The 14,671-nt window shown below is 38.2% G+C and overlaps 1 protein-coding gene across 1 annotated transcript in view; it reads right to left on the bottom strand.

The window, feature by feature from the left end:
- The window catches only part of TMEM200A (transmembrane protein 200A), a 182,893-nt gene that overhangs the window by 77,919 nt on the left and 90,303 nt on the right, over window positions 1-14,671 (bottom strand). The window lies entirely within an intron of this gene.

Below are 14,671 nucleotides of genomic sequence, written 5' to 3'. Positions count from 1 at the left end.
CCCGGCAAGGGGTTCCGGAGAACGGCTTGGGGGGGCGAGAACCATGGGCGGGGGGAATGGAAGACAGAGGGAACTGAAGCACGGGGGTCTTCGATGAGCAGTGCGGATGTTCAACTCCAAACATCAAAGCCAACGAGAGGTTCAGGTTACTCCTCCTTGACCCCAAACATCCAGTGAGTGGAGACTGGCCTGTTCACAGAGTAAAATATGTCGTCTCTAATTCGGCAAAGACGGTGATGACTGTATATATGCAGGCCAATTCCGTAAGTAAAGTTTCGTGTAAAACTAATTACCAGATATTCCAACCACCCCCTGTGCAGGCCAGCCGCATGCACAAGGTGTGTGCTATGCTTGTGTCCCCTGGATGTGTTTTAAGTGATAGAAGGCAAGTATGATATTCTGGTGCAGTGTATTTGTTTATTTCGGCGTGTGATCTGTTTATCTCGTTTTCAAGAAAAGTTTGCTTCTAGGGGGGTATAAAATCTGTGTTTTGGGGGGTGGGGGAGAGCCATGCAAAAATTTCCACATTAGAAAAAAAGTCTTTAAAATCAGATATGGCAATGAGAAGAGACTGTAGAAATGGATTTCCTGTGGTATAACCTTCTTGCCTTGACTAGAAGAATTTAGAGATTGGGCACTTTTAGTGGAGATGTCACAATCAAAATGTTTTATAAAAAGAAAGAAAAGAAAACTAAAGGAGTTAAGGTGGGAGAAGGATGAGTCACCTTTATAAACCATCTGTGGTTTTATTTTTACCCCACCTGCATCTAGTATTCTAGCCCACAGCCACCTGCTCAATTCTCTTAGGTTTTCTTAAATGTGTTTGTCAAGCACCATATCAAAGGAGTGTGCTTCCATTGGGCCCTCTTCCTAGTTACCTCTACATTTTATAAAGAAACACCCTGAAGCCACATTGTCTGTAAAGCTCCTGAGAGGAAACACCTCCTGGTTCCCCTCACTATCTAAGGAGTGAGTAATAGGAATAGGCTCATAGTCCATAGATCATTTGAGGTGACATCCTCTCTAAGACCCATGGTAAAACGTTTAAAATGGTCATCTAGCCATTTTAAGCATTGAGTGACTGAGCCGTCCTCAAAAAGAGACTGATGAGAGCCATGAAAAAAGGAGTAAGCACATTCTTAAGGCCACAGATATTGATGCTTCCTCATTTATGAACTATGAACTCAGATTTTAGTGATTTACCAAAAAAGAAGAAAGATAGACTAAGTAAAATCACCAAAAGGGAATTATTTAGATTTCTTTTTAAAATAATTACTATTAGTCTCAGAAGAGGCGGGTAAAATGGCCTGTAAATAGAGGATTATTTGCAATTCAGTAGTCCGAGCAACTCTCAACACATTAGTTACAAATTTTCTCTGACCTTGAGTGCTCAAGGGAATCTCAGGTAAATTATTTATCCTTACTAATGGCCAATATCTTCCCATCTGACAGTGAATATACCATGCCAGTAATGGATTTTGAATTCAGCTGCACATCTGCTTTGGAAATAATGGGTAGAAGTCAACTATTTTCTACTTCTCGCCATCAAGTAGCACTGCACTTCACACATAATATTTTTTGGTGTGTCTATATGAGATATGTAAATTTCCACTAGAACAAGCCCATCTTATAAGAGTGCATAGTAGAAAGAGAGTAATCCAAGTGTCCTGTAATCCAAGCTCCACCACCTACTAACAGAGGGACTTTGTACCTCATTTCTCCCATCCCTTAAGTAGGAACAAAGTATCTATTTCAAAGTGTTGTGAAAATTGAATGAAATGATGTGTATAATATTCTTCCTACAAGTCACATAGATCCTCAATACATATGTGATTGAACATATATACACTCACATCAAACTTGTTTTAATGCAATTAACATCATCAAAAAAAGACTTTTCCTCTGGAATCAAGAATTAACTTGAAAAAAAGGTCAAAATATGAAGATCAACATTGTCACTCTTGGTATAGTATTATAAAAGTCTGATGGATGGCAATTCATATTTAATGAATTAATTTTGGAAACATATGTTGAAATGAAAAAGAATGAGTATTCTTAAGAGGTCATGTAACAGGGCTAAGAGAAGGGCTATTAGAAAATTTGTGTTGGATTATATTCATTTCCTCTTGCCTTAAATGTAGCCCATAGCATTTTTAGACCTGAGAAGGGATCCTTAAACAGAAAATAAAAATGTCTTCAATGGGAAAAAATAGAATTGTTTGCTAGATTTTTATCTCAATGGCTTTGTTCTTGATGTGAAATGATTGATAGTCTTAAAACCCCTGTAGTATTTCTGCTGGCAGCCATGGGTGCTTTTTCAAAGTAGAGGGTAAAGTCAATAAAGAAAATGAACTTTCTGACTTTATTCTTGAAATAAGTAAATAGGGGGAGGAATATAGGATAAAGAAAAAGGTAGAGGAAATATATTTAAAAATAAAATTTTAAGGTCATTTTTATTTCACCGTGATTTTGAATAGCACTTTGTCATACTTTTCATGTTTTCTTTCTCATTATGTGCAATTGACTAATAGTCCAGTGGATTTCACAGCAGAAAGATGTTGCTAATTTCTTTTCTGTTCATTAAATATGCAAGTAACAGTGCTAACCCCTCTCGGATTGATGTTTTATAATGTTGAGGCTGATACAACTACTTAAATATTTATAAATTCTGTATTAGATACAGAATCATCTATATTAGATAATTAGATACCTCCTTGTTAGATAATAAACCTGATTAGATTCTTTTTGCCTGAGGGGCACTGGCAGCGTACCATTTAGAAATGTGAAAGGAGCCATACTCTCTCCCTTCCAAAGCCCAGTTCTTTCCTCTGAACAGATTTGTGCCTGTTGAAGGATAATCATCAAGTAGCTTATAGAAATCCAAAAATTACTTTTAAAAGATTTTGACTGTTTTTGTTGCAAGAATCTACCTGTAGAAGATAATAGAGATTTGACTGAAATGAGAGAAGATGGTAGTGGTGGCCCACCTGTTCCACTGTCCATGGTACTGAACCAGTCATTCTTTCGTTAGTGCCTGACTACTCAAAAGCATAGTCCGAGACTCAGCAATATTTGCATCACGGGGGAACTGTTAGAATAGCAAGATCTCAGGCCCTTGCCCAAACCTATTAAATCATACTCTGCAACTCAGCAACATACTCAAGTGATCTGTCTGCATGTTAATATTTGAAAAGCACTGCACTAGGGCACTGTTCATATGTCCTCTGACTTCCCTGGTGCTGTGCTTATATCAGCCTTCACTTCAGTCCCTTCCAGAAGCACAGCCCAAATTCTGCCTTTTTAGCTACATTTCAGTTGGTGATGGCAGTGTGGTGTTACACAGAGAGCATAGCCTTTGACTCGAACAGCCGGGCTAAAATATTAACTTTTACTGACTATTCTGGGTTTAATTGCCCTCATCCATAAACTGCCAATAATTTTAACATGTCCATATAACACTGATTTAAGTGTTCACTGATAATAAAATTATAGTTGTAAAACATTTGGCTCGGCATGTAGCAGATGTTCAACAAATCTCTCAGGCACTGTGTGAGTGATACTTCCCCAACCCAAGAAGGGGTGCCTCTCAGCATAACATTCTCAGACATCGTGAAAATTTATTGTAAAAGAATTTAATTCTGCAGTTTCTGCTCAATCAAAACAGTACAACCACATTAAATTAGTTGACAAAATAAAATTTTAAAATTCACTAAATCATCTTTCTGTTTGGGATTCATCCATCCATAATCATGATCTAGAGTAAAGAAAAATAAGGTTTTTCTTAACAATTTTATTAGATCTGTTTTTATTAAATTAGAACAAAACTACTTGGTGTCTTGAATTCTAAAATGTTTATAAATATCAAGATTTCTTAATCCTACAGCCAACAGACTGTACACACATACAGCTGAGTTTGTAAACAGTAATCATTTAGACCTGAATTAAGCCACAATTTTGGTAAAATATAATGCAGTTTAAATCGTGCTATTTAGGGGTCCAGGGAATACCCTTTCATGTTGCGGGAAGTCAGGGACCCCCAAATGGAGGGACCGGCTGAAGCCATGGCAGAAGAACATGGATTGTGAAGATTTCATGGACATTTATTAGTTCCCCAAATTAATACTTTTATAATTTCTTATGCCTGTCTTTACTGCAATCTCTAAACACAAATTGTGAAGTTTTCATGGACACTTATCACTTCCCCAATCAATATCCTTGTGATTTCCTATGCCTGTCTTTACTTTAATCTCTTAATTCTGTCATCTCGTAAGCTGAGGAGGATATATGTTGCCTCAGGACCCTGTGATAATTGCGTTAACTACACAAATTGTAGAGCATGTATGTTTGAAGAATATGAAATCTGGGCACCTTGAAAAAAGAACAGTATAACAGCAATTGTTCAGGGAATAAGAGAGATAACCTTAAACTCTGACCTCCGGTGAGCCGGGCGGGACAGAGCCATATTTCTCTTCTTTCAAAAGCAAATGGGAGAAATATCACTGAATTATTTTCTCAGCAATGAACATTCCTGAGAAAGAGAATATGCCCCTGAGGGTGGGTCTCTAAAATGGCCCCCTTGGGTGTGGCCGTCTTCTATGGTCGAAACTGTAGGGATGAAATAAATCCCAGTCTCCCATAGCGCTCCCAGGCTTATTAGGAAGAGGAAATTCACGCCTAATAAATTTTGGTCAGACTGGTTGCTCTCAAACCCTGTCTCCTGATAAGATGTTATCAATGACAATGGTGCCCGAAACTTCATTAGCAATTTTAATTTTGCCCCAGTCCTGTGGTCCTGTGTTCTCACCCTGCCTCCATTTGCCTTGTGATATTCTATTACCTTGTGAAGTACATGATCTTTGTGACCCACACCCTATTCGTACACTCCCTCCCCTTTGAAAGTCCCTAATAAAAACTTACTGGTTTTGTGGCTTGTGGGACATCACAGAACCTACCAACATGTGATGTCTCCCCCGGATGCCCAGCTTTAAAATTTCTCTCTTTTGTGCTCTGTCCCTTTATTTCTCAACCTGGCCGACACTTAGGGAAAATAGAAAAGGACCTACGTGACTATTGGGGCAGGTTCCCCGATACTTTCACACATTTCTTTTGGAACATGAGAAAATGTTGGCACATTAATTTTTCAAAAGAAACTTCAAACCTGATAATCTGTTCTATTACAATAGTCATTTAATGAGTTTTGACACTGGGGATTATTGCTCATTGTGTCATTGCTGATCTAGAAACACCTGTTTATATAAGGAAATAAGCTGTAATGAACTTAAGCATGTCAGATCTTCTCTTAGACATTACATTTATTCTTTGCATTAGATGCCATTCTTTGCCACTCCTTCAATTTTTAGTTTATGAACACAAGTGCCCAGCTTAAGATCACATAACCACAGAATGACAGGGCCATGGCTGGAAACTGGATCTTCCTATTCCTAGTTCAGTGCTTATTTAGCACTCACAAAACATGACTCATGTTAGAGTGCTTTACAGGTCCCAAGTGATTGAAAGATTTAGCATATCCCTGGAAGCTATGCATTTTCCCAGCTTTACCACTCCTTCACACCTAAGGAAACAGCCTTGTGATAAAATGTGAGTAGAGTTTCAGTTTTAGATTGTTCTTTTATTAATTCAGAAAGCATTCACATAATGTATTGGGCATTATATTCAGTTGGGCTGTATAGAAATGAGCGAGTGAGAGCCCTTTTCTGCATATTTATTGTGGTCTGGTGTGTTTGGCATCTTTGTAAGCACATAGCTGCAGTATGAAAAGTGCCCTAATGGGTACAAAATGGTGATATAAAATAAGGATCATCAGAAATCCTTTGTTCAAAGGAGAATTCAAAGACGTAGGGATCCAAGATCTTGGCTCTGAAAGATGCAGAGACTTCAAAAGGTAGACAAGGATGTAACAGAATTCAAAGAGAGGGAAATGTGTGTGCAATTTCCAGAAAAGAACACAGTATTGTGCACTCAGAGAAGTGTAGGGAGAATCACTGTGGCTGGAGTGTGGGAAGGCATAGGAGAAATAGGCAGAGGCCAGCTTACAGAGGGCTTTGCATTCCAGATTAAGAATTTGTTCTGTGTACTCAAACAAATCAGACCCAATCAAAAGTTGAAGTTTAGATACATATAAAATCAGTGGATTTTAGTATTGTATATAGTGATAAAAATATCATATAAAATTATTATACAGTACTTACTATGAAATGGGCACTATTCTAAGCATTTTATAACTATTAACTCTTCATAATAGTCTTTTAGAGCAAGCACTAATTTTTTCTCCATTTTACAGCTGAAATAACTGGAGTAAGGGAGATTAAGTAGTTTATCCAAGTAAGTAAGTGGAGGAACTGGGCTCATGAGCCCACGCAGTCTGATGCTAAGGCCTGTGCTCTCAACAACTGTGATAGCTACCTCTTGGTGAAACTGGAAATCACCTCTGTGCCCATCAATAAGAGACTACTTAAATTACAACATGTTTATACAATGGAATACCATGCAGCATTAGACAAAAGATCTATATCCACGGATATGAGTAGGGGTTAAGGAGACACTGTTAGTGAGAAAATAACTTGTAGAATCTTGTATAGTGTGATCTCATCTTTGTTAAAATGTGTGTGTGTGTGTGTGTGTGTGTAAGACATAGTGGGATATACACAAAAATATTAACAGAGGCTACCAATGGGGAATGAAATTGAAGAGTAAGGGTATTACTCTAAATTTTTATTTTAGACAATTTTTTTCTTTCAAAATTTTCTTAGTGAAATTGTATTATTTTGATAACGAACAGTTTAAAAAAATAACAACAACAACCATCAAGCCCTTTTCCTCCTCTGTCAACTGTGGACACAGCAGTCAGATGGAGCTTACTGATAAATGACAGATTTTGGAAGTTCACCTTCACATTTTCAGAACTTTCCTGACATGTACACACAACAACAAATTTAAAAACTGGATTTCACCTTAGAATTGATCAGCTAAGATGCAAGATTTTTGGAATCCTTAATGAGATCTGCAATCAGAATTGAAAGCTTCCTGAACTCCCAGTGTGTCTAAAAGCAAGTTTTAAGGAATCTTCTGGCAAGTGTAATCAATGTGAAGCTTCCTTCCATTTGCTTCTTTTAGATACGTGAAAGAATAATTTACTTCAAAACACAGAAAAAGGCAAGGTAATGGTTGCTTGATTTTTAAATATCCTGCTAGGGAAAATGTTATCTACTTAGATTCTTCTGCTTCTATGTCAAAGAAAATGCACCTTTCTGCCAAAGGATATTTGATTATCAACCCACAGTAGATAAAAAGAGCAGACAGAAAATAATAAATTTTTACTATGAGAGAAATTAACGCTACTCACTAGTCTTATACCTAATTTAGTATTTCCTTTCCTACTGACAAGGTAAATCTTCATTTCTCAAGTACTTGCCAAATCAGCTCTTTTGTCTTCCTGTTAATGTCCTCATTACTTACTTAAACAAAATTTTGGCATGTGCCAACAAAAAACATGATGACCGTGCTTTCACAAAGTTTACCCAAACATACTCATGAGCAATGCTCTTTTACAGTGTTTAATAAAGTGTGTCAGGTAGCAGCAGGTTTTTCCTTCACAGGTTGATCAATTACCTACTAGAGATTTGAAATTATTTTTTTAACATTGAGAGGGAAGATACACATTAGAATGTTGGAGCTCCGAGAGTTTAACTTGCCAAGGATCTAGCAGCAAACAAATGTTAAGGCTAGGACAAGAACACAGGTCTCCTGTCTTCATATTCATTATCCCCTATGCAAAAATACTCTCTTATGGGAAATGGTTATAACAGGAGTACAGGTGGTTTGCCAGGGGCTACTGCAAGTCAGGAGTTAATGTGGTACAGCCTCCTGGCTGAGCAATTTTGCTGGATGATTGAAGGAAGATTTTTTTTAACTGAAATTAAAAGATGCCGGCCGGGTGTGGTGGCTCACGCCTGTAATCCCAGGACTTTGGGAGGCCGAGGCGGGCAGATCATGAGGTCAGGAGATCAAGACCATCCTGGCTAACACGGTGAAACCCCGTCTCTACTAAAAATACAAAAAATTAGCCTGGCGTGGTGGTGGGCACCTGTAGTCCCAGCTACTCGGGAGGCTGAGGCAGGAGAATGGCGTGAACCCGGGAGGCGGAGCTTGCAGTGAGCCAAGATCACGGGCCACTGCACTCCAGCCTGGGTGACAGAGTGAGACTCCGTCTCAAAAAAAAAAAAAAAAAAAAAAGATGCCATGGCAGATAATTTTTTAAATCTCATAGATTTTTTAAAGATAAAATACAAAATATCAAGAAATTCTGCATTCCCATCTAATGATTTGACCTATGTGCCCACTTCATGATACAGTAGATACAAAGGTAAAAGTCCGCTTTCCTCAGCAAAAGGGATAGTTTGATGGAAGTGTTTGTGAATCACTTGCAAAATGGGAAGCTAAACAACATTGAGTCACTCAGATTTGAAAGCATATGAAATATGAATTAATTGTGGCTGTCTGGTTGTCCTCTTAATTTCTTCCCTGTAGTCCCAACAGGTAAGTGACTTCTTCATAGAAATGGGAACTTACTAGGTCCAGAAAAGAACAAAAGATTGAGGATTGAGCTCAATTCAATGAGCTCCACCCTCAGAGAAAAAAGGAAAACTAGCAAAGCTGTTGGGCACTCTGGTACCGTCTACAGGAATATCAGAAACAATCAACTTGTGATAACAACTATTTGTTCCTTTATTCAATACACTTTTCATGTGTTCCTACTACTATGTTCCAGACCATAGTCTTCACCCTTAATGACTTAGATGCCGGAGGGGCAGATAATAATTACATATGTAATATAATGTTTGGAAATGATACATGCTATGAAGAAAAATAAGGTAGGGTAAGAGGCTAGACAGTGATCCTGGGATGAGAATGTGGTTTTATATAGAATATCAGAGAAGTTCTCTTTAGGATGTAATATTTGAGCAGATATCTGCATAAAATAAGGCAGAAGCTTTACAGATATCTGTAGCCGGGGCAGACCAGGCTGAGGAAAAGGCAAATGCCCAGAAACTCTGAGCTAGAGTGTTCTGGGTATGTGTAGGGACCAACCAGACAGCCCTTCCAGCTGAGAAGATGAGGAAAAGGGTGAATACTGATTGATGAGAGAGGATAAGGAGTCAGAGACCTGGTCATCCAGGGCTTTGTAGGACTCAGGTTTTGATTATAGGTTTGATGGGAAACCAACGAAGACTTTAAAACAGTGAGTGACACGATCTTATTTATATGTTGTACCATCTGATTCGCATTTTCACAATCCTGAGAATTTAGCAAGATTTTCAAACTGATGGCAATTGAAAAAAAGGAACAGACAAAATAGGCTGCACCTCTAAAAGGCTGTAGCAAGGAAAAATGGCACTGATGGGAAAGTGTCTTAGAATGGAAAAGACAGTGTGGAATTTTAATTGATGTAAATCTTTTGTGGTTTCTCCAAATATTCACTAAATCATGCGCTCTACACTTTGTGTGAGATGTTTCTCTAATAGCCACTGGGCTGAAGTACTCCTGCTTCTTCTTGTGGTGTTTCTGGGGCTGCCCCTCTTGTCTCTGACCCCTCTTACTGGTGCTTCTCCATTTTTCCTGTGTCTGTCATGTCATCTTGCCTCACTAATGATAGATCCCTGGGGACTACCCCACTGAAGCACAATTTTCTTTTATTGCCTGGTGGGTTTAGCATTTTTCTGTTTGAAAATGGTATTTCTTGATAGTAAGAGCATCATGTGACCACAACCTTCCTCCATTAGAGAAGATGTTATGTCTTTTCAGTCTTTGAAACCACATGGATAAACAAAAAGAACTGGATTAAGGAAGAGTTGTACATGTCATTCAAGTTTAAAAACGGAGGTGACACCAATGTAAGTTGCATCCTTATTTTTTATTTTATTTTTTTGAGACAGAGTCTCACTCTGTCACCTAGGCTGGAGTGCAGTGGTGCAATATCGGCTCATTGCAACCTCTGCCTCAGAGGTTCAAATGATTCTCCTGCCTCAGCCTCCTGAGTAGCTGATATTACAGGTGTATGCTACCATGCTCGGCTAATTTTTGTATTTTTAGTAGAGACGGGGTTTCACCATGTTGGCTAGGCTGGTCTCGAGCTCCCGGCCTCAGGTGATCCACCTGCCTTGGCCTCCCAAAGTGCTAGGATCACAGGCGTGAGCCACCGTGCCTGGGCAGTTGCATCCTTATTGTAAACAAATGTACCCTACAGGTGCTGCTACAGATGGCATGTAGGATGCAAAGTTCTGAAGTTCACTTTATCTGGGAAACCTACACATCACTGATTGCTGAGGAGGTCAGAGTCTTTAAAGATAAACTTTTTCTGCATTTTTAATAATCAGTTGATTTCCCAAGGGAAGTGTGGCTCTGGAATGCCATATCCATTTTTTTTGGTTTAGCACTGGTTTAAAAGGTTAGCAGGTCTCAAAGGAGGCTCTACTATCTCTTCAAATTTGAATTAGCACCGTCAGCTATGCCAAGGGACATCTACTTTATTTTTGTTAACTTTTATTTCAGGTTTATGGGTACATGTGCAGGTTTGTTATATAGGTAAATTCGTGTCACAGAGGGTTGTTGACAGATTATTTTGTCACCTGCGTACTAAACCTGGTGCCCAATAGTTATTTTTTTAATCCTCTCCCTTCCCCACCCTTCACCCTCACATAGGCCCCAGTGTCTGTTGTTTCCCTCTTTGTGTCTGTGTGTTCTCATCATTTAGCTCCCACTTATAAGTGAGAACATGTGATATTTGGTTTTCTGTTACTACATTAGTTTGCTAAGGATGATGGCCTCCTGCCCCATCCATGTTCCTGCAAAGGATGTGATCTCATTCTTTTTTATGGCTGCATAGTATTCCATGGTGTATATGTACCACATTTTCTTTATCCAGTCTACCAGTGGTGAGCAATTTAGGTGGATTCCATGTCTGCTATTGTGAATAGCACTGCAGTGAACATAGCATGAATGTGTCTTTATGATAGAACAATTTATATTACTTTGGGTATATACTCAGTAATGGGATTACTGGGTCAAATGGTAGGTCTGTTTTTAGGTCTTTAAGGAATTACCACACTTCTTTCCACACTGGTTGAACTAATTTACACTCCCACCAACAGTGTATAAGCATTCCTTTTTTCTCTACAACCCCACTAGCATCTGTTATTTTTTTGACTTTTTAATAATAGCCATTCTGACTGGTGTGAGATAGTATCTCACTGTGGTTTTGATTTGCATTTCTCCAATGATCAGTGATGTTGAGCTTGTTTTCATATGCTCGTTGCCTGCATGTATGTCTTCTTTTGAAAAGTTTCTGTTCATGTCCTTTGCCCACTTTTTAATGGGGTTGTTTGTTTTTTTCTTGCAAAGTTGTTTACGTTCCTTATAGATGCTGGATATTAGACTTTTTTTCAGATGCATAGTTTGCAAATATTTTCTACTCTTCTGTAGATTGTCTGTTTACTCTGTTGATAGTTTCTTTTGCTGTGGAATACCATACTTTTAAGGAGAACTGATGTCTGAGATATGGCTTACAGCCTGCAGACACAGATGTGTATCCCTCTGTGAGTCTCGGATTTTTAGGGGAGTTAGTTTGATCTTTCCTTCTGGTCTCATTTGTCTTCTACTCTTCCCTTTGTCCCTTTGCTCCCTAAAATAGTGTATTTGAGATGGCTGATGTAGAAGTCAAAGCTTATTTTGGATAACCAATTTTATTTTTGTAGTAAATTTGAGGGTTACAAAATCTGGATTAAAAAGAGGGCTGGAAATCCCAACTGACATCCTAATTTGTGGTTTGTCAGAAGATATGGCAAATCATGTTATTTGAAGTTGTACCTTTATTTCCTATATTAAGTGCAGTGATAGAAATTAGAATTTTATTTTTGGAAACCCATTTCAAAATATAAAATACAAAAATTAATAACCTAAATAAATAAAACAAAAACACATGTGTTAGGTGCTTATGTCCTGGAAGGCTCTTCTCCTCCCCTCTAGCTTTGACCAACTGCATGTACACAAAACAACTGATGGCCAGTAGAGGCCAAAGTATCAGTTTTATTTATGGTAATGCAAACATATTAAACAACTCCAAAATGCAGAGCTATCAAATAAAAGCTGGATTAGAGATACTATTATGGACCAAATCATTCTACTGCCTCTCTCTCCATCACTGGATCCTCTGTCTCAGACAGTTAAGCTGGAACAGAAAGAAAGACTAGGTGCAAAACAGAGTGCTGGCCTTTCTAACTGGTAGTGAGTATAGCATTTCAAAAGGAAATAGATGTGAACAAGAGGAACCTTTCACACAAGACCCCAAAATAAGTCAAGAAAGGAACAAGAAGTATTTACTCTTTGCTTTTTGCCGATAGAAACATGAAGAAATGGAAAATAAATGTGTCAACTCCTTCCAATATTTTGGTTTTAAACAATTATTAATTAGGTAAAACCAAAAATTTCTACAGTATATCATAAATGATCCTTTTAGCTAAGGCTCATTAATATAAGAGCTCTGAGAATTTCAGAATGTAGATGTAGACACATCTGTTATAGGTAAATCTCCCCAGAGCAGTATATGTTTTCTTTGCTGTTCATAGAAACTGTGAGTTCTTTTCAAAATTAAGGTCTACTATTCAAAATGTTTAATTTCTAACTCAGTGAGCATGAAGACCCCAGACACACTGGAAGGGCAAGTTCTAGGAAAGTGAAATTTTCATATTCTTCAATAATCTTCACTCTAAGTGCAGCTACACAATGAGCTTGAGTGGCCCTATCCTTGACTTTGCATTAGCACTTAGATGTGTGGTGGATCAGGTGGGTATTTGGGGTCCCTTTGATTGGAGGTAATTTGCAATCATAAACAGGAGAATTGTTGGTTACTAATGGCAGGGGTGATATTTTATTGATAGTAAGAAAAGTCGTAAAGTGAAGAAGTTCCAATTCAAAACTCCTTAAGTTGCGAGGCATACTTGAGTTTTAATATATGATGAGAAAAACTGCTGAAATAATTTTAATGGGCTTCTACTCATTAAGTCTTAATATCTTGATTTATTAATATAGCTCCTTGACTCGAGTTGATCCCCTTTCTTATGTAAAACAACCATATTAATTTTTAATTTATTTTATTTATTATTATACTTTAAGTTTTAGGATACATGTGCACAATGTGCAGGTTTGTTACATATGCATACATGTGCCATGTTGGTGTGCTGCACCCATTAACTCGTCATTTAACATTAGGTATTTCTCCTAATACTATCCCTCCCCCCTCCCCCCAACCCACAACAGACCATGGTGTGTGATGTTCCCCTTCCTGTGTCCATGTGTTCTCATTGTTCAATTCCCACCTACGAGTGAGAAAATGCGGTGTTTGGTTTTTTGTCCTTGCGATAGTTTGCTGAGAATGATGGTTTCCAGCTTCATCCATGTCCCTACAAAGGACATGAACTCATCATTTTTTATGGCTGCATAGTATTCCATGGTGTATATGTGCCACATTTTCTTAATCCAGTCTATCATTGATGGACATTTGGGTTGGTTCCAAGTCTTTGCTATTGTGAATAGTGCCGCAATAAACATATGTGTGCATGTGTCTTTAGAGCAGCATGTTTTATAATCCTTTGGGTATATACCCAGTAATGGGATGGCTGGGTCAAATGGTATTTCTAGTTCTAGATCACACTGACTTCCACAATGGTTGAACTAGTTCACAGTCCCACCAACAGTGTAAAAGTGTTCCTATTTCTCCACATCCTCTCCAGCACCTGTTGTTTCCTGACTTTTTAATGATCACCATTGTAACTGGTGTGGGATGGTATCTCATTGTGGTTTTGATCTGCATTTCTCTGATGGCCAGTGATGATGAGCATTTTTTCGTGTGTCTTTTGGCTGCATAAATGTCTTCTTTTGAGAAGTGTCTGTTCATATCCTTCACCCACTTTTTGATGGGGTTGTTTGTTTTTTTCTTGTAAGTTTGTTGGAGTTCATTGAAGATTCTGGATATTGGCCCTTTGTCAGATGAGTAGATTGCAAAAATTTTCTCCCATTCTGTAGGTTGCCTGTTCACTCTGATGGTAGTTTCTTTTGCTGTGCAGAAGCTCTTTAGTTTAATTAGATCCCATTTGTTAATTTTGGCTTTTGTTGCCATTGCTTTTGGTGTTTTAGACAAAAAGTCCTTGTCCATGCCTATGTCCTGAGTGGTATCACCTAGGTTTTCTTCTCAGGTTTTTATGGTTTTAGGTCTAACATGTAAGTCTTTAATCCATCTCCAATTAATTTTTGTATAAGGTGTAAGGAAGGGATCCAGTTTCAGCTTTCTACATATGGCTAGCCACTTTTCCCAGCACCATTTATTAAATAGGGAATCCTTTCCCCATTGCTTGTTTTTGATGGGTTTGTCAAAGATCAGATGGTTGTAGATATGCGGCATTATTTCTGAGGGCTCTGTTCTGTTCCATTGGTCTATATCTCTGTTTTGGTACTAGTACCATGCTATTTTGGTTACTGTAGCCTTGTAGTATAGTTTGAAGTCAGGTAGCGCGATGCCTCCAGCTTTGCCTAAACTTTTGGCTTAAGATTGTCTTGGCAATGTGGGCTCTTTTTTGGTTCCATATGAACTTTAAAGTAA

This window comes from Pan troglodytes, chromosome 5 (genome assembly GCF_028858775.2).
Source record: "Pan troglodytes isolate AG18354 chromosome 5, NHGRI_mPanTro3-v2.0_pri, whole genome shotgun sequence".
In the NCBI taxonomy this organism is placed as follows: Eukaryota; Metazoa; Chordata; class Mammalia; order Primates; family Hominidae; genus Pan; species Pan troglodytes.
Note: the sequence above shows the minus strand (reverse complement) of the source record. Positions and strands in the feature narration are given on the sequence as shown.